Genomic DNA, 22,027 nt, shown 5'->3' with positions numbered 1-22,027 from the left:
TGGTAATTCTGATTTAAGGTCAAATACAATAGGTAGAAAATTCAAAAAATGACATATATATAAATATATATGTTTATATATATATGTATGTATCTCTTTATTATAAACTCTGAGTGATACTGGCATGGAAATGAGCTGAGAGAATATGGCATGTGTCAGAAAGACTTACACACTGATGCTCCAGTAGCCTAGGTGAAATTGCCAACATAACACGCCAGAGCTCAGCAGTGCTCTGGTTACTCTCTTTGTATATCTGGGCCTGCCATTAAAATAAGTATATAAGTAAAATATAAATGAATGAAGACAGAGTGTATGAGAGCATGTGAGAGTTAGAGACAGAGAAGGCAAGAAGAGAAATGCATGAATTGGAAAGAGACCAGAATTCAAAAACCTCCAACACTGTGTTCATTGATGACAGGCTTTTAGAGATTGTAAGGCAGCAGCTCTCATGCCCACAGACCCCAGACAGCCCCAGCCTTCACCATATGCTGTACTACCAGACCTGACAGTAATGTGTGTGTGTGTGTGTGTGTCTGTCTGTCTGTGTGTGTCTGTGTTTGCTCTGAGCTCACCTACAGTAGTCTCAGAGCATGGGTGTCAAGGTAGCCAGCCTCAACTGCAACTTATGTACAGAGAATCTAGCTGGTCAGGAAAGCCAGCTAGCCCAGATTCTGGCTAAGCTAGAATGTATATGCAAAGGGACTCTCATGTCTCTATCTCCTGAGTTCCCCATTCAATCTCACGCCTCACTATCATCCAAACACTGCCAATGGGCAAGCTGCAGCCCCCCTCAGAATTCAGGGGCAGGACCCTGTCCAGTCATGTTTGGCAGCATACTCAGCCTCCAGGCTCCCAATCCACTTCTCAGTGGACAGTAGATTACAAGGCCAGAAAGAACCCAGAAAGAGCTGTGTCTCAACATAGATGGGAACTGTGTTTGACCAAACAATAGTGGATGAACCCGGTCCCTTACACCTACCCTTTGGCTCCGGCTAAGGCAATTGCTCCTGTGGCCTCACATCCCTGATCATGGTGTCCTGGTGTCCACATATCACACTCAGAGAGATTCCCATAAGTAGGCATACATCAGTGTCCCATACAATGTCGCCCTGCTTGAAGGAAGCACAAACTCCCTGGGCCCTTGCTATGGACAGACAAAAGAAAGATGGATGGCTCCATTGGCTGAATTCGTAGCTAACAGTGGAGATCACAGCCCGGCACATCACCTGAGGGCCTGGCTGTTGCTAATAAAGGCAATTGGAAACACCTGTTACCACTTGATCCCTGAGGACATACTCAGGAATCCCTCCAGGAGCTAGCAGGCTGGTAGACCTCCTGACCCCGGTATAGCTGTGCTCCTAGAGGGCGGCCCTTTTGGCCAAAAGTGAGAATATTCCCTAGATACAAGAAAGAACTTCAGGTTTCAAAAGGATTTGAAAACCCCATGAGGCACTTGGAAAAGACAATTCACAGCCAATAAAACACCGTCTTTCAGAACCCTTGAAGCTTCCGTTTTGTGTGGAAAATCTGGACACTGGTGTGGCCATCAGTACCACAGATCCTTTACATTCGGCCCAATAGAGGGAAAGCACAATGTGTGTGCCAGGGGGATAGAGTTTCACTTCTCTTTACCTGGGTTCTCCTGGAATAAGGACAAGGATGTGGTGCAGGAAATTGAGGAGGGCTGCATTTAGGCTGAGTGTCAGCCTCAGGGCCCTGGAGAATGGGAGTCAAACACAGAGGGCCTGGACAGCTGCAGGTGAAGATGGAAATATGCCTGTTACCTGCAGCAGGATCACTGTCTCCTCAGTTCCCCTATGTACTACGCCATATGCAGGAGACTGAATAATCCAAAGGGCAAAGAAAGGATAATTTCAACACCAGGAAGTCCGAGTTCACGATGCATACACTGACTTCCATAAGGGCCCAGTGAAGAAGGCACGTAGAGACAGTCAGAGAGACAGGATGACAGAGACAGAAAAGGACTGAAATTCTGGCCCTGTGTTGATCAGTGCCAGAGCACTGAAAACAAACCCTCCATGCCCATGCATACTTCTAACAAGTGGCATTGTTATATTATGTTTGTGTGGAGAGGTTACACTTAGAACATCTAGGTCTTAGCCCACTCTGACAAGCAACAATTGGCCTGCAGCCCACTCTCCAAAACTGCCCTTGCCTCTCCAATTTGGAAGTAGTCTTAGTGATGCTCCCGCCAAGATCCAGGATGGTGTATTGCACCCCCTGGTCCAGCCTCAGACTATCCTGTGTGCAGGGAACTGCACTATGTCTATTCTTTAATTTACAGTTTTGCGATAGGATTCTGTGGACAAAAAGAGCAAGAGTGAAGTTCATGATTTGGCAGCTGTACTTTGTGCTGAGAGAGATTTGTAGAGTGACAAGAAGTAAATGAATGGCTCTGTGAGATGTCTCTCATGACTGTGGCTCAGAAGGGCCAGGTGTATCCTCATTACTACCCGAATCCAGAACTGTGCATGTCTCTAAATAAAATATATTTTCAGACCTCTACATGTTATATATATACATATATATGTAATTAATTATATATATATATATATATATATATATATATATATATATATATATATATATATAGAGAGAGAGAGAGAGAGAGAGAGACAACAAGACACGGATGTAGTCATTTTCTACAATGGATGTGATATGACATTTAGGCAATTGATTACTAAAACCTGGAGAGAAACTGTGCAACAGGAAAAGAATTGTCCAAAGGAGTAATATCTCCAAATCATTAGCTATATGCAGCTCCAATGGGACCTATCTAAAAAGGTTCCAGAAGAAACTCATCCAGGATACTGTCACATGGACAGGCACCACAAATTTCCTAGTCTGGCAATACACACAGGGCAGTTGCTCATTCCCAGTGTAAGCCTCAGGGAAAAACCTCTCCCTCTTCAGTGTCTTTACATCTGAAAAGAAGAAAAGTGACCAAGGGCCAAGGAGAGCCACAATGGTGTCAATATTGAGCTGTAAATCAAAATGTGCCAAGTGTTTTGCACAAAATCTCCTGTGCCACAGTGATTCTGTTATTCTATCTCTCTCTCCCTCCCTCTCACACACACACAAACACACAAAAACACACACTCTTACAATTACACACACGCACACATCCACAGGGGCACAGGCACAAACGGAGTTATACACATCCACACTGGACAGCTTCTGCAAGGCAGGGCCCTGGGCTGAACCCTGCTTCGCACTTACTGGAAGCACGCCCAGTCTTTTAAGGCCAGCTCTGAGCCCCCATTGTCAGGCTTTCTTCAGAAGGCCCGCAGACAGGGCACCAGACATGCTCTGATATGCCAGAGGCCTAGGCCACGCCAAGAACCCCTGCCAGCAATATCATTGGCCAGTGTGCTTGGACACACCCAGTAGTGTCAAAGGCCCTAGTCAGTGATTGGCCAGCAACCTTGAGCACCGCCCACACGGCCCTGTAGCACTCTCATTGGGCAGCCTCTGGAAGGCCCGCCCACCATCCACTTCTGCTGGAAAGAGATGAGAATTCAAAAACCTCCTACAAGGTGTTCATAGATGACAGGTTCAAACCTGGCTTGTAGACATTGTAAGGCAGCAACTCTCATGCCCACAGACCCCATACAGTCCCATCCTTCACCATATGCTGTACTATCAGACCTGACAGTAATGGTGTGGCCATCAGTACCACAGATCCTTTACATTCGGCCCAATATAGGGAAAGTACTATGTGTGTGCCAGGGTGGTAGAGTTTCAGTTCTCTTGACCTGGGGTCTCATGGAATAAGGACAAGGATGTGGTGCAGGAAATTGTGGAGGGCTGCATTTAGGCTGAGTATCAGACACAGGGCCCTGGAGAATGGGAGTCAAGCACAGAGAGCCTGGACAGCTGCAGCTGGAGATGGACATATGCCTGTTACCTGCAGCAGGAACACTGTCTCCTCAGTTCCCCTCTATATGCAGCTCCAATGGGACCTAGCCAAAAAGGTTCCAGAAGAAACTCATCCAGGACACTCTCCACATGGACAGGCACCACAAGTTTCCTAGTCTGGCAACACACACTGGGCAGCTGCTAGTTCCCAGTGCAAGCCTCAGGGCAAAAACCTCTCCATCTTCAGTGTCTTTAGATCTGAAAAAAAGAAATGTGACCAAGGGCCAAGGAGAGTTACAATGGTGTCAATATTGAGCTGTAAATCAGAATGTGCCACGTGTTTTCAACAAAATCACCTGTGCCACAGTGATTCTGTTGTTCTCTCTGTCTCTCCCTCCCTCACACACACACCCACACACAAACACACACTCTCACAATCACAGACACGCACACATCCACAGAGGCACAGGAACAAACGGCCCTGCAGCACGCTCATTGGGCAGCGTCTGGAATGCCCGCCCACCAGCCACTTCTGCTGGAAAGAGATGAGAATTCAAAAACCTCCTACACTGTGTTCATTGATGACAGGTTCAAACCTGGCTTGTAGACATTGTAAGGCAGCAGCTCTCATGCCCACAGACCCCAGACAGCCCAAGCCTTCACCATATGCTGTACTCCTAGACCTGACAGTAATGTGTGTGTGTGTCTGTCTGTCTGTCTAACTGTGTGTGTCTGTGTGTGCTCAGAGCTCACCTGTATTAGTCTCAGAGCATTGATGTCAAGGTTGCCAGCCTCACCTGCAACTTATGTACAGAAAACCTAGCTCGTCAGGACAAGCCTGCTAGCCCATTTTCTGGCTAAGCACGAATGCCAGAGAACTATGTGGAAGACCAAGAACCCATTTTAAGCCCCTGTTCACCACTTACCAAATTAGGGAAAAGCGGGGCTAGTGGCAAATCAGAGATGCAGCTGTCTCTCTGTCTCTTTTTCTGCTTTCGTCCTGCTCTCTCAATTTATGACTGTTTCCTTCTCCTCAATAGGAAAGTAACAAATGATGTACAGAAATACAGGGAAAGTGGGAAAAATTACCCCCTTAGCCACTATTACATGTAACTGATGACTGAAAATCATTCATCCCCCAAGAAAGAACTGAATAAATATTTGTGAGGTTAAAATTTTGTAGGTTAAATAGGGAACATTCTTTAGAGCCATGCAATACTAATTCATTGTGCATTGGATGTCACTGTCAAAAACAGTGCAGTAGTAGTTGCAGTAGTGTGTAGTATCTGCAAAAGGAAATCTATCAGGCAGAAGAAATGACCCCTCATGTGATATGGGACTAAATATATAAATAAATATGCAAATATATGGGGATGATCTAGGAGGATTTGAAAAAATAAAAAAATAATAAAAACAACAGGAATACCATAGGTCAACAATTCTAAAAATGACAGATATATAAGTATATTTATATATGTATATGGATGTATATCTTTATTATAAAGTCTGAGAGATACTTCCATGGATATGAGGAGACAGAATATGGCTTGTCTCAGAGAGACTTACAAAGCTGAGGCTCCAGTAGTCTAGGTGAAATCACAAACAAAACAAGCCAGAGCTCAGCAGTGCTCTGGCAACTCAATTTGTATATCTGGGCCTGGCAATAAAATAAGGATATAAGTAAAATATTACTGAGTGCAGACAGAATGAGTGAGAGCCTGTGAGAGTCAGAGACAGAGAAGGCGAAAAATTAAATAGAGGAGTTAGAAATCGGCAACAAAACAAGCCAGAGATCATCAGTGCCCTGGTGACTCACTTTGTATATCTGGCCCTGTCAGTAAAATAATATATAAGTAAAATATTAATGAGTGCAGACAGAGTGAGTGAGAGCTTGTGAGAGTCAGAGACAGAGAAGGCAAGAAGAGAAATAGAAGAGTTGGAAACAGACGAGAATTCAAAAAGCCACTAGACTGTGTTCATTCATGACATGTTCAAACCTGGGTTGTAGAGATTTTAAGGCAGTGGTTCATGTCCAAAGTCCCCATAAAACCCCAGCCTTCACCCTATATGTGTAGTATTTACGACAGGAAATGTATTGTGAGTGTAAACTTCCCTTCAATTATAAGAGAAAAATCTATCAAGCAGAATAAATGACCCCTCATGTAATATAGGACTAAATAAATAAATAAATAAATATGCAAATAAATGGGGATGATCTAGGAGGATTTGAAAAAAATGAAAAATTAAAACAAAAAGCACAAGAAGACCTGGTTAGAGCACAAACATAGAAACCATCTGCTGAGAAACAGAGGGCTGCTTCTAAAATTCCGAGACACTTGAGAATCCAGGGAAATTAATATTTCAGGAGAATGAAAAGAAACTTATATGTAATGAAGCTTACACTAGAGAAAGGAGGCAAGTTCTGTACTATGATAATTACAATAAGGATGCTGATAGAAAGGCTACTAGAAATGCTACTGGAAGGTTCTATTATTTTTAATTGTATTGAATCCTGCTCCAGCTATGTGGCCAATTATTAATGAAAAAGGAAGCTGGTATAAATATGTTAATTCTGATTTTGAGCCCCTGCTCACCACTTACCCAGCTAGGGAAAAGCTGGCCTAGTGTCAAATCAGAACTGCAGCTGTCTGTCTCTTTTCCTGCTTGGGTCCTGCACTCTCAATTTATGACTGTTTCCTTCTTCTCTATAAGAAAGTTACAAATGATGTACAGAAATACAGGGAAAGTGGGAAAAATTACCCCCATGCCCACTATTACAGGTAACTGTTGACTGTAAAGCATTCGTCCCCCAAGAAATATCAGAATACATTTTGTGAGTTTAAAAATATTGTAAGTTAAATAGGGAACATTCTTTAGAGCCATGCAATACTAATCCATTGTGCATTGGATGTCACTGTCAAAAACAGTGCAGTGTCTTTACATGAAAATAAGAAAAAGTGACCAAGGGACAAGGAGAGCTACAATGGTGTCAATATTGAGCTGTAAATCAGAATGTGCCAAGTATTTTCAACAAAATCACCTGTGCCACAGTGATTCTGTTGTTCTCTCTGTCTCTCCCTCCCTCAAACACACACCCACACACAAACACACACCCACACACAAACACACACAAACACACACTCTCACAATCACAGAAACGCACACATCCACAGAGGCACAGGCACAAACGGAGTTATACACATGCACAGTGGACAGTTTCTGCAAGGCAGGGCCCTGGTCTGAACACTGCTTCGCACTTCCTGGTAGCATGCTCAGCCTTTTAAGGCCAACTCTGGGATCCCATAGTCAGGCTTCCTTCAAAAAGCCCGCCCACTGGGCGCCAGCCATGCTCTGATAGGCCAGAGGACTAGGCCCCGCCCAGAACCCCTGCCAGCAATCTCATTGGCCGGTGTGCTTGGACACGCCCATAGTCAGTGATAGGCCAGCCGCCTTGAGCTCCCCCAACACGACCTTGGAGCACGCTGATTGGGCTGCCTCTGGAAGCCCGCCCACCAGCCACATCAGCTCCACTCTGATTGGCCTGTTGTCCCAGGAACACGCCCCCAGGCATCCAGAGAATGAGAGCATTAGAGAAGTTGAGAAGAGAAATAGATGAGTAGGAAGATATCAGATTTCAAAAACCTCCTACACTGTGTTCATTGATGACAGGTTCAAAGCTGGCTTGTAGATATTGTAAGGCAGCAGCTCTCATACCCACAGACCCCGACAGCCCCAGTATTCACCATATGCTGTACTACCTGACCTGAGTGTAATGTGTGTGTGTGTGTCTGTCTGTGTGTGTCTGTGTGTGCTCAGAGCTCAACTGAAGTAGTCTCAGAGCATGGGTGTCAAGATAGCCAGCCTCACCTGCAACTTATGTACAGAGAACCTAGCTGGTCAGGGCAAGCCAGCTAGCCCAGATTCTGGCTAAGCAAGAATGCCAGAGAAATATGTGGAAGGCCACGACCCCATTTTGAGCCCCTGGTCACCACTTACACAATTAGGGAAAAGCTGGGCTAGTGTTAAATCAGAGGTTCAGCTGTCTCTCTGTCTCTCTTCCTGCTTGGGCCCCACTCTCTCAATTTATGACTGTTTCCTTCTCCTCATAGGAAAGTTACAAATGATGTAGAGAAATACAGGGAAAGTAGGAAAAATTACCCCTGTATCCACTATTACATGTAACTGTTGACTGTAAACCATTCATCCCCCAAGAAAGAACAGAATAAATATTTGTGAGGTTAAAATTTTGTAGGTTAAATAGGGAACATTCTTTAGAGTCATGCAATACTAATCCATTGTGCATTGGATGTCACTGTCAAAAACAGTGCAGTAGTAGTTGTAGTAGTGTGTAGTATCTGCAAAAGGAAATGTATTGTGTGTCCAAAGTTCCCTTCAATTATAAGAGAAAATCTATCAGGCAGAAGAAATGAACCCTCATGTGATATCAGACTAAATATATAAATAAATATGCAAATATATGGGGATGATCTAGGAGGATTTGAAAAAATAAAAATAATAATAAAAACCACAGGAAGACCATAGGTCGACAAATCTAAAAATTACAGATATATATTTATATTTATATATGTATATGGATGTATATATTTATTATAAAGTCTGATAGATACTACCATGGATATGAGGAGACAGAATATGGATTGTGTCAGAGAAACTTACAAAGCTGAGGCTCCAGTAGCCTAGGTGAAATCACCAACAAATCAAGCCAGAGCTCAGCAGTGCTCTGGCAACTCTCGTTGTATATCTGGGCCTGTCAATAAAATAAGGATATAATTAAAATATTACTGAGTGCAGACAGAGTGAGGAAGAGCTTGTGAGAGTCAGAGACAGAGAAGGAGAGAAAAGAAATAGAGGAGTTGGAAATAGACCAGAAGTCAAAAACCCCCGAGACTGTGTTCATTCATGACAGGTTCAAACCTGGTTTGTAGAGATTGTAAGGAAGCAGCTCTAATGCTCACAGACCCCAGACAACCCAAGCCTTCACCATATGTGTGTATTATTTGCCGCAGGAAATGCATTGTTCATTAAGAGTTCCATTCAGTTATAAGAGAAAATATATCAAGCAGAAGAAATGACCCTCATGTGATACCTGATTAAATAAAAAATATGCAAATAAACGGGGATGACTTAGGAGGACTTGAAAAAATAAAAAAATAATGAAAACAAAAACCACAAGAAGACCTGATTACAGCAGAAACATAGAAACAATCTGCTGAGAAACAGAGGGCTGCTTCAAAAATTCGCTAACACTTCAGGGTCCAAGGAAATTAAGATTTCCGAAAAAGAAAACAAACACATACGTATTGGAGCTTACACTAGAAAAAGGAGGGAAGTTCTGGGCATGATAATTACAATAAGAATGCTGATAGAAACACGAATAGAAATGCTACTGAAAGGTTCTATTATTTATAATTGTATTGAATACTGCTCCAGCTACATGCCCAATTATTTCTGAAAAAAACTAGGCTGTTATAAATGTGGCAATTCTGAATTAAGGTCAAATACATAGGTAGACAATTCAAAAAATGACAGATATATAAATATATATGTATATATATGTATATCTTTATTATAAATTCTGAGTGATATTGGTATGAAAAAGAGGAGACAGAATATGGCTTGTGTCACAAAGACTTACAAACTGATGCTCCATAGCCTAGGTCAAATCGCCAACACAACAAACCAGAGCTCAGCAGTGCTCTGGTAGCTCTCTTTGAATATCTGGGCCTGTAAGTAAAATAAGTATATAAGTAAAATATAAATGAGTGAAGACACAGTGTATGCGAGCATGTGAGAGTTAGAGACAGAGAAGGCGAGAAGAGTAATAGATGATTTGGAAAGAGACCAGAATTCAAAAACCTCCTACACTGTGTTCATTGATGACAGGTTCAAACCTGGCTTGTAGAGATTGTAAGGCAGCTGTTCTCATGCCCACAGACCCCAGACAGCCCCAGCCTTCATCATATGCTGTGCTACCAGACCTGACAGTAATGTGTGTGTGTGTGTGTGTGTGTCTGTCTGTGTGTGTCTGTGTGTGCTCTGAGCTCAACTATATTAGTCTCATAGCAAGGGTGGCAAGGTAGCCAGCCTCACCTGCAACTTATGTACAGAGAACCTAGCTGTTCAGGGCAATCCAGCTAGCACAGATTCTGGCTAAGCAACAATGCATATGCAAAGGGACTCTCATGTCTAGCTCTCCTGAGTTCCCCATTCAATCCCATGCCTCACTATCATCCAAACACTGCCAATGGAGGAAGCTGGGGCACCCCTTTGAATTCAGGGGTATGAGCCTATCCAGTCATGATTGGCTGCCTACTCAGCCTCCAGGCTCTCAGTCCACTGCTCAGGGCAGCATATTACAAGTTCAAGATGCATGCACTGACTTCCAGGAAGTGTCCAGGGAAGAAGGCACGTAGAAAGAGCCAGAGACACAGAAAGACAGTGACTGAAAAGGACAAATTCTGGCCCTGTGTTGATCAGTGCCAGAGCACTGAAGATAAACCCTCCATGCCCATGCATACTTCTTACAAGTGGCATTGTTATTTTATTATTGTGAGGAAAGGTTACACTTAGAAAATCTAGGTCTTAGACCACTCTGAGAAGCAACACGTGGCCTGCAGCCCACTCTTCAAAACTGCCCTTGCCTCTCCGAATTGGAATTAGTTTTAGTGATGCTGCAGCCAAATGCAGGCTGGCGTATTTCATCTCCCGGTCCAGCCTCAGCCTGTCCTGTGTGCAGGGAACTGCACTAAGTCTATTTCTTCTTTGATTTACAGTTTCGTGATAGGATTCGGTGGACAGAAAGATCAAGAGTGAAGTAGATGATTTGGCAGCTGTAGTGTGTGCTGATAGAGATTTGTAGAGTGACAAGAGGTAAACGAATGACTCTGTGAGATGTCTCTCATGACTGTGGCTCAGAAGGGCCAGGTGTATCCGCATTACTACCCGAATCCAGAGCTGTGCAGGTCTCTAGCTAAAATATATTTTCAGACCTCTACATGTTATATATATATATATATATATATATATATATATATATATATATAGAGAGAGAGAGAGAGAGAGAGAGAGAGAGAGAGAGAGAGACAGGAACAGAGACAGCAAGACACTGATGTAGTCAATTTCTACAATGGATGTGATATGACATTCAGAAAATTGATTGCTAAAACCTGGAGAGAAACTGTGCATCAGGAAAAGAATTGTCCAAAGGAGTAAAATCTCCAAATCATTAGCTATATGCAGCTCCAATGGGACCTAGCTCAAAAGGCTCCAGAAGGAACTCATCCAGGAGACTCTCCACATGGACAGGCACCACAAATTTCCTAGTCTGGCAACACACACAGGGCAGCTGCTAGTTCCCCTGTCAGCAATATCATTGGCCAGTGTGCTAGGAGACACCTAGGAGTGTCAAGGCCCCTAGTCAGTGATTGGCCAGCAACCTTGAGCACCGACCACACAGCCCTGCAGCACGCTCATTGGGCAGCCTCTGGAAGGCCCGCCCACCATCCACTTCTCTGGAAAGAGATGAGAATTCAAAAACCTCCTACACTGTGTTCATTGATGACAGGTTCAAACCTGGCTTGTAGGGAATGTAAGGCAGCAACTCTCATGCCCACAGACCCCAGACAGCTCCTGCCTTCACCATATGCTGTACTACCAGACCTGACAGTAATGCATGTGTTTGTGTGTGTGTTTCTGTCACTCTGTCTGTCTGTGTCTGTATGTGCTCAGAGCTCACCTATAGTAGTCTCATAGCATGTGTGGGAAGGTAGCCAGCCTCACCTGCAACTTATGTACAGAGAACCTAGCTGGTCAGGGCAAGCCAGCAAGCCCAGATTGTGGCTAAGCAAGAATGCATATGCAAAGGGATTCTCATGTCTCCCTTTCCTGAGTTCCTGATTCAATCCCATGCCTCACTATTATCCAAACACTGTCAAGGGGTAAGCTGGGGCACCCCTCAGAATTCAGGTGCATGAGCCTATCCAGTCATGTTTGGCTTCCTACTCAGCCTCCAGACTCTCAGTCCACTGCTCAGGGCAGCAGATTAGAAGCCCAGAATGAACCCAGAAAGAGCTGTGTTTCAACATAGATGGGAACTGTGTTTGACCAAACAACAGTGGATGAACCTGGCCCCTCACACCTACTCTTTGGATACTGCTAAGTCAATTGCTCCTGTGGCCTCACAATCCCTGATCATGGTGTCCTGTTGTCCACACATCACACTCAGAGAGATCCCCAGAAGTAGGCATGCATGAGTGTCCCATAAAATGTCGCCTGCTTGCAGCAAGCACAAACTACCCGGGCCCTTGCTATGGAGAGTCAAAAGGAAGATGAATGCCTCCATTGGCTGAATTAGGAGCTTCCAGTGGAGATCACAGCCCCGCCCCTCACCTGAGGGCCTGGCTGCTGCTAATAAAGGCAGTTGGAAACACCTGTTACCACTTGGGGCCTGAGGACATACTCAGGAATCCCTCCAGGAGCTAACAGGCTGGCAGACCTCCAAACCCCGGGATAGCTTTACTCCTAGTTGGGAGGGCCTTATGGCCAGAGGTGAGAATATTCCCTATATACAAGAACGAATATCAGGTTTCAAAAGGATTTGTAATCTCATGAGGCACATGGAAAAGAATTTTCACAGCCATCAAAACACCCTCTTTCTGAACACTGGAAGCTTCCGTGTTGCATGGAAAATCTGGACACTGGTGTGGCCATCAGAACCACAGATCCTTTACATTCGGCCCAATAGAGGGAAAGCACAATGTGTGTGCAAGGGTGGTAGAGTTTCACTTCTCTTGACCTGGGCTCTCATGGAATAAGGATAAGGATGTGGTGCAGGAAATTGAGGAGGGCTGCATTTAGGCTGAGTGTTAGCCACAGGGCCCTGGAGAATGGGAGTCAAGCACAGAGGGCCTGGACAGCTGCAACTGTAGATGGACATATGCATGTTACCTGCAGCAGGAAAGTTGTCTCCTAAGTTCTCCTCTGTACTATGCCATATGCAGGAGACTAAGTAATCCAAAGGGCAAAGAAAGGAAAATTTCAACACCAGGAAGACCGAGTTCACGATGCATGCACTGACTTCCATGAAGGGTGCAGGGAAGAAGGCACATAGAGAGAGCCAGAGACACAGAATGACAGTGACTGAAAAGGACAAATTCTGTCCCTGTGTTGATCAGTGCCAGAGCATTGAAGATAAACCCTCCATGTCCATGCATACTTCTTACAAGTGGCATTGTTATTTTATTTTTGTGAGGAATGGATACACTTAGAAAATCTAGATCTTAGCCCACTCTGAGAAGCAACACTTGGCCTGCAGCCCACTCTCCAAAACTGCCCTTGCCTCTCCGAATTGGAATTAGTTTTAGTGATGCTGCAGCCAAATGCAGGCTTGTGTATTTCATCTCCCTGGTCCAGCCTCAGCCTGTCCTGTGTGCAGGGAACTGCACTATGTCTATTTCTTCTTTGATTTACAGTTTCGTGATAGGATTCGGTGGACAGAAAGAGCAAGAGTGAAGTAGATGATTTGGCAGCTGTAGTTTGTGCTCAGAGAGATTTGTAGAGTGACAAGAGGTAAACGAATGACTCTGTGAGATGTCTCTCATGACTGTGGCTCAGAAGGGCCAGGTGTATCCGCATTACTACCCAAATCCAAAGCTGTGCAGGTCTCTAGCTAAAATATATTTTCAGACCTCTACATGTTATATATATATATATATATGTATATGTATATGTATATGTATATGTATATGTATATGTATATGTATATGTATATGTATATGTATATGTATATGTATATGTATATGTATATGTATATGTATTTATATATAGAGAGAGAGACAGAGACAGAGACAGAAACAGAGACAGCAAGACACTTATGTAGTCATTTTCTACAATGGATGCGATATGACATTCAGAAAATTTATTGCTAAAACCTGGAGAGAAACTGTGCATCAGGAAAAGAATTGTCCAAAGGAGTAAAATCTCCAAATCATTAGCTATATGCAGCTCCAATGTGACCTAGCTCAAAAGGCTCCAGAAGGAACTCATCCAGGAGACTCTCCACATGGACAGGCACCACAAGTTTCCTAGTCTGGCAACAAACACAGGGCAACTGCTAGTTACTTTTAAAAGCCTAAGGGCCTCTGTACTACGCCATAAGCTGGAGACTAAGTAATCCAAAGGGAAAAAAAAGAAAATTTCAACACCAGGAAGACCGAGTTCACGATGCAGGCACTGACTTCCACGAAGGGTCCAGGGAAGAAGGAACGTAGAGACAGTCAGAGAGACAGAATGACAGTGACTGAAAAGACAAATTCTGGCCCTGTGTTGATCAGTTCCAGAGCACTGAAGACAAACCCTCCATGCCCATGCATACTTCTGACAAGTGGTATTGCTATTTTATGTTTGTGAAGAAAGGTTACACTTAGAACATCTAGGTCTTGGTCACTCTGAGAAACAACACTTGGCCGGTAGCACACTCTCCAAATCTGCCCTCACCTCTCCAAATTGGAAGTAGTCTTAGTGATGCTCCAGAAAAGTTGCAGGCTAGCGTATTAAATCTCCCTTGTCCAGCCTCAGCCTGTCCTCTGTGCAGGTAACTGCACTATGTCTATTTCTTCTTTTTTACAGTTTTGGAATAGGACTCGGTGGACAAAATGAGCAAGAGGGAAGTAGATGATTTGGCAGCGGTAGTTTGTGCTGAGAGAGATTTGTAGAGTAATAACCGATATGGCTCTGTGAGATGTCTCTCATGACTGTGGCTCAGAAGGGCCAGGTATATCCATTTTACTACCCTAATCCAGAGCTGTGCAGTATCTAGCTAAAAAATATTTTCAGACAACTACAAGTTATATATATAGATAGAGATAGATAGATAGGTAGAGAGAGACTGATGTAGTCATTTTCTACAATGGATTCGATATGACATTCAGAAATTGATTGCTAAAACACACACAGGGCAGCTGCTAGTTCCCTATGCAAGCCTCAGGGCAAAAACATCTCCCTCTTCAGTGTCTCAGAATACAAAAACCTCCTAAACTGTGTTCATTGATGACAGGATCAACCCTGGCTTGTAGAGATTGTAAGGCAGCAGCTCTCATGCCCACAGACCCCAGACAGCCCCAGCCTTCACCATATGCTGTACTACCAGGACTGACAGTAATGTGTGTTTGTGTGTATGTCTGTCTGTCTGTATGTCAGACAGTGTGTGTCTGTTTGTGCTTAGAGCTCACCTGTAGTAGTCTCAGAGCATGTGGGGGCAAGGTAGCCAGCCTCACCTGCAACTTATGTACAGAAGAACCTAGCTGGTCAGGGCAAGCCAGCTAGCCCAGATTCTGGCCAAGCAAGAATGCAAATGCAAAGGGAGTCTCATGTCTAAATCTCCTGATTTCCCTATTCAATCCTATGCCTCACTATCTATCATCCAAAAACTGCCAACAGGGGAAGCTGGGGAACCCTTCAGAATTCAGGGGCATGGGCCTGTCCAGTCACATATGGCTGCATACTTAGCCTCCAGGCTCTCAGTCCACTGCTCAGGGCAGAAGATTACAAGCACAGAAAGTACCCAGACAGCGCTCTGTTTCAACATAGATAAGAACTGTGTTTGACCAAACAATAGTGGATGAACCCGGTCTCTTACACCTACCCGTTGGGTCCGGCTAAGGAAATTGCTCCTGTGGCCTCACATCCCTGATCATAGTCTCCTGGTGTCCATACATCACACTCAGAGAGATTCCTAGAAGTAGGAATGCCTGAGTGTCCCATACAAAGTCGCTCTGCTTGCAGGAAGCACAAACTCCCCGGGCCCTTGCTATGGACAGACAAAAGAAAGACAGATGCCTCCAATGCCTGCATTTGGTGCTTCCAGTGGAGATCACAGCCCCGAACCTCACCTGAGGGCCTGGCTGCTGCTAATAAAGGCAATTGGAAACACCTGTTACCACTTGGGCCCTGAGGACATACTAAGGAATCCCTCCAGGAACTAGCAGGTTGGCAGACCTCCTGACCCCGGGATAGCAGTGTTCCTACTTGGGCGGCCCTTCTGGCCAGAGGTGAGAATATCCCCTAGATACAAGAAAGAACTTCCAGTTTCAAAAGGATTTGAAAACCCCATGAGGCACTTGGAAAAGACATTTCACAGCCATCAAAATTCCCTATTCAGAACCCTGGAAGCTTCCGTTTTGCGTGGAAAATCTCTACATCGGTGTGGCCATCAGTACCACAGATCCTTTACATTCAGCTTAATAGAGGGAAAGCACAAAGTGTGTGCCAGGGGGATAGAGTTTCACTTCTCTTCACCTGAGCTCTTATGGAATAAGGACAAGGACGCCATGCAGGAAGGTGAGGAGTGCTCCATTTAGGCTGAGTGTCAGCCTCAGGGCCCTGGAGAATGGAGTCAAGCACAGAGGGCCTGGACAGCTGCAGCTGCAGATGGACATATGCGTGGAAACTGCGGCAGCAATGCTGTCTCCGCAGTTCCCCTCTGTACTACATCACGTGCAGGAGACTAAATAATCCAAAGGGCAAAGAAAGGAAAATTTCAACACCAGGATGACTGAGTTCACGATGCATGCACTGACTTCCATTAAGAACCCAGGGAAGAAGGGACATAGAGACAGTCAGAGAGACAGAATGACAGAGACAGAATGGTCCAGCCTCAGCCTGTCCTGTGTGCAGGGAACTGCACTATGTCTATTTCTTCTTTGATTTCCAGTTTTGGGATAGGACTCGGTGGACCAAATGAGCAAGAGAGAAGTACATGATTTGGCAGTGGTAGTTTGTGTTGAGAGAGATTTATAGAGTGATAAATGATATGGCTCTGTGAGATGTCTCTCAAGACTGTAGCTCAGAAGGGTAAGGTGTATCCACTTTACTACCCTAATCCAGAGCTGTGCAGGTCTCTAGCTAAAAATATTTTCAGACCTCTACAAGTAACATATATATATAGAGAGAAAGATAGAGAGAGAGAGGGACACTGATATAGTCATTGTAGAATTTTTCTACAATAGATTCAATATGACATTCAGACAATTGATTGCTAAAACCTGAAGAGAAACTGTGCATTAGGAAAAGAATTGTCCAAAGGAGTAAAATCTCCAAATCATTAGCTATATGCAGCTCCAACGGGACAGATCGAAAAAGGCTCGAGAAGGCACTCATCCAGGAGACTCTCCACATGGACAGGCACCACAAGTTTCCTAGTCTGGCAACAAACTCAGGGCAGCTGCTAGTTCCCAGTGCAAGCCTCAGGGCAGAAACCTCACCCTCTTCAGTGTCTCATAATTCAAAAACCTCCTACACTGTGTTCAGTGATGACAGGATCAAACCTGGCTTGTAGAGATTGTAAGACAGCAGCTTTCATGCCCACAGACCCCAGACAACACCATCCTTCACCAAATGCTGTACTACCAAACCTGACAGTAATGTGTGTGTATGTGTCTGTCTGTCTGTCTGACTGTGTTTGTCTTTGTGTGCTTAGAGCTCACCTATAGTAGTCTCAGAGCATTGGTGGCAAGGTAGCCAGCCTCACCTGAAACTTATGTACAGAGAAACTAGCTGGTCAGGGCAAGCCACCTATCCCAGATTCTGGCTAAGCAAAAATGCATATGCAAAGGTACTCTCATGTCTCCCTCTCCTGAGTTCCCTATTAAATCCCATGTCTCACTATCTATCATCCAAACACTGCCAACGGGGGAAGCTGGGGAACCCCTCATAATTCAGGGGCATGAGCCTGTCCAGTCATGTTTGGCTGCCTACTCAGCCTCCAGACTGTCAGTACACTGCTCAGGCAGCAGATTACAAGCCCAGAAAGAGCTGTGTTTCAAAATAGATAGGAACTGTGTTTGACCAAACAATAGTGGATGTAACCGGTCCCTCACACCTACCCTTTGGGTCCGGCTAAAGCAATTGCTCCTGTTGCCTCACAATCCCTGATCATGGTGTCCTGGTGTCCACACATCACACTCAGAGAGATTCCCCGAAGTAGGCATGCCTGAGTGTCCCATACAAAGTCACTCTGCTTGCAGGAAGCACAAACTCCCAGGGCCCTTGCTATGGAGAGACCAAAGGAAGATGGATGCCTCCATTGGCAGAATTAGGAGCTTCCAGTGGAGATCATGGCCCTGCCAATCATCTGAGGGCCTGGCTGCTGCTAATAAAGGCAATTGGAAACACCAGTTACCACTTGGGGCCTGAGGACATACACAGGAATCCCTCCAGGAGCTCGCAGGCTGGCAGTCCTCCTGACTCCTGGATAGCTGTGCTCCTAGTTGGGAGGGCCTTCGGGCCAGAGGTGAGAATATTCCCTATATAAAAGAAATAACTTCAGGTTTCAAAAATGATTTGAAACCCCTGCAGGCACTTGGAAAAGACATTTCACAGCGATCAAAACACCCTCTATCTGAACCCTGGAAGCTTCCGTTTTGAGTGGAAAATCTGGACACTGGTGTGGCCATCAGTACTACAGATCCTTTACGTTCGGCCCAATAGAGGGAAAGCACAATATGTGTGACAGGGTGGTAGAGTTTCACTGCTGTTAACCTAGGCCCTCATGGAATAAGGACAAGGATTCGGTGCAGGAAATTGAGGAGGGCTGCATTTAGGCTGAGTGTCAGCCACAGGGCCCTTGAGAATGGGAGTCAAGCACAGAGGGCCTGGACAGCTGCAGCTGGAGTTGGACATATGCCTGTTACCTGCAGCAGGAACTTTGTCTCCTCAGTTTCCCTCTGTACTATCCCATATGCACAAGACTAAGTAATCCAAAGTGCAAAGAAAGGAAAATTTCAAAACCATGAAGACCGAGTTCACGATGCATGCACTAACTTCCAGGAAGGATCCAGGGAAGAAGGCACACAGAGACAGTCTGAGAGACAGAATGAAAGTGACTGAAAATGACAGAAATTCTGGCCCTGTGTTGTTCAGTGCCAGATCACTGAAGACAAACCCTCCATTCCCATGCATACTTGTTACAAATGGCATTGTTATTTTATGTTTATGGGGAAAGGTTACACTTAGAACATCTAGGTCTTAGCCCACTCTGAGAAGCAACACTTGGCCTGCAGCCCACTCTGCAAAACTGCCCTTGCCTCTCCAAATTGTAAGTAGATTTAGTGATATTCCATCCAAATGCACGGTGGCATATTTCATCACCCTTGTCCAGCCTCAGCCTGTCCTGTGTGCAGGGAACTGCACTATGTCTATTTCTTCTTTGATTTACAATTTTGGGATAGGACTCGGTGGACTAAAAGAGCAAGAGGGAAGTCGATGATTTGGCAGCTGTAGTTTGTGCTGAGAGAGATTTGTAGAGTGACAAGAGGTAAACGAATGGCTCTGTGAGATGTCTCTCATGACTGTGGCTCAGAATAGCCAGGTGTATCCGCATTACTACTCGAATCCAAAGCTGTACAGGTCTCTAGTTAAATGTATTTTCAGACCTCTACATGATATATATATATATATATATATATATATATATATATATATATATGGAGAGAGAGAGAGAGAGAGAGAGAGAGAGACACACATCAAGACACTGATGTAGTCATTTTCTACAATGGATGTGATATGACATTCAGACAATTGATTGCTAAAACTTGGAGAGAAACTGTGCATCAGGAAAAGAATTGTCCAAAGGAGTAAAATCTCCAAATCATTAGCTATATGCAGCTCCAACGGGACCTAGCAAAAAAGGCTCGAGAAGGAACTCATCCAGGAGAATCTCCACATGGATAGGCACCACAAGTTTCCTAGTCTCGCAACACACACAGGGCAGCTGCTAGTTCCCAGTGCAAGCCTCAGGGCAAAAACCTCTCCCTCTTCAGAGTCTTTACAACTGAAAATAAGAAAAGTGACCAAGGGCCAAGGAGTGCCACAATGGTGTCAATATTGAGCTATAAATCAGAATGTGCCAAGTGTTTTGTACAAAACACCTGTGCCACAGTGATTCTGTTGTTCTCTCTCTCCCTCCCCCAAACACAAACAAACACTCACTCTCACACTTACACAAACGCACACATTCACAGAGGCACAGTCACAAACGGAGTTATACACATCACACTGGACAGCTTCTGCAAGTCAGGCCCTGGGCTGAAACCTGCTTCACACTTCTGGAATCACGCCCAGCCTTTTAAGGCCAGCTCTGAGCTCCCACTGTAGTGCTTACTTCAGAAGGCCCGCAGACAGGGCACCAGCCATGCTCGATATGGCCAGAGGCCTAGGCCTCGCCCAGAACCCCTGCCAGCAATATCATTGGCCAGTGTGCTAGGACTCGCCCAGGAGTGTCAAGGCCCATAGTCACTGATTGGCCAGCAACCCTGAGCACCGCCCACATGGCCCTACAGCACGCTCATTGGGCAGCCTCTGGTAGGCCCTCCCAACAGCCACTTATCCTGGAAAGACTGAGAATTCAAAAACCTCCTACACTGTGTTCATTGATGACAGGTTCAAAGCTGGCTTGTAGAGATTGTAAGAAGCAGCTCTCATGCCCACAGACCCCAGACAGCCCCAGCCTTCACCATACTATACTATACTATACTATCAGACCTGACAGTAATGTGGGTGTGTGTGTGTCTGTCTGTCTGTCTGTGTCAGTGTGTGCTCAGAGCTCACCTATAGTAGTCTCAGAGCATGGGTGGCAAGGTAGCCAGCCTCACCTTCAACTAATGTACAGAGAACCTAGCTGGTCAGGGCAATCCAGCTAGCCCAGATTCTGGCTAAGCAAGAATACATACCCAAAGGGACTCTCATGTCTAAATCTCCTTTGTACCCTATTCAATCCCATGCCTCACTATCTATCATCCAAACACTGCCAAGGGGGAAGCTGGGGAACCCCTCAGAATTCAGGTGCATGAGCCTGTCCAGTCATGTTTGGCTGCCTACTCAGCCTCCAGACTCTCAGTCCACTGCTCAGGGCAGCAGATTACAAGCATAGAAATAACCCAGAAATAGCTGTGTTTCTACATAGATAGGAACTGTGTTCGACCAAACAATAGTGGATGAACCCGATCCCTTATAACTACCCTTTGGGTCTGGCTAAGGCAATTGCTCCTGTGGCCTCACATCCCTGATCATGGTGTCCTGGTGTCCACACATCACACTCAGAGATATTCCAGAAGTAGGCATGCATGAGTGTCCCATACAAAGCACAAACTCCCCGGGCCCTTGCTATTGAGAGACAAAAGGAAAATGGATGCCTCTATTGGCTGAATTAGGAGCTTCCAGTGGAGATCACAGCCCCGCAACTCACCTGAGGGTCTGGTTGCTGCTAATAAAGGCAATTGGAAACACCTGTTACCACTTGGTAACAGAGCCTGAGGACATACTCAGGAATCCCTCCAGGAGCTAGCAGGCTGGCAGTCCTCCTGACCCCGGGATAGTTGTGCTCCTACTTGGGAGGGCCTTCAGGCCAGAGGTAAGAATATTCCCTAGATAAAACAAAGAACTTCAGGTTTCAAAAGCATTTGAAACCCCAGGAGGCACTTGGAAAAGAGATTTCACAGCCATCAAAACACCCTTTCTGAACCCTGGAAGCTTCTGTTTTGCATGGAAAATATGGACACTGGTGTGGCCATCAGTACCACAGATCCTTTACATTCGGCCCAATAGAGGGAAAGCACAATGTGTGTGCCAAGTTGGTAGAGTTTCACTTCTCGATCAGGGCTCTCATGGAATAAGGACAAGGATGTGGTGCAGGAAATTGAGGAGGGCTGTATTTAGGATGAGTGTCTGCCACAGGACTTGGAGAATGGGAGTCAAGCACAGAGGGCCTGGACAGTTGCAGCTGCAGATGGACATATGCCTGTTACCTGCAGCAGGAACGCTGTCTCCTCAGTTCCACTTTGTACTAAGCCATATGCACGAGACTAAGTGATCCAAAGGGCAAATAAAGGAAAATTTCAACACCAGGAAGACCGAGTTCACGATGCATGCACTGAATTTCACAAAGGGTCCAGGGAAGAAGGCACACAGAGACAGTCAGAGAGACAGAATGACAGTGACTGAAAATGACAGAAATTCTGGCCCTGTGTTGATCAGTGCCAGAGCACTGAAGACAAATCCTCCATGCCCATGCATACTTCTTACAATTGGCATTGTTATTTTATCTTTGTGAGGAAAGGTTACACTCAGAACACCT

Source organism: Erinaceus europaeus, chromosome 6, assembly GCF_950295315.1.
Source record: "Erinaceus europaeus chromosome 6, mEriEur2.1, whole genome shotgun sequence".
In the NCBI taxonomy this organism is placed as follows: Eukaryota; Metazoa; Chordata; class Mammalia; order Eulipotyphla; family Erinaceidae; genus Erinaceus; species Erinaceus europaeus.
This window is presented reverse-complemented; position numbering follows the sequence as displayed.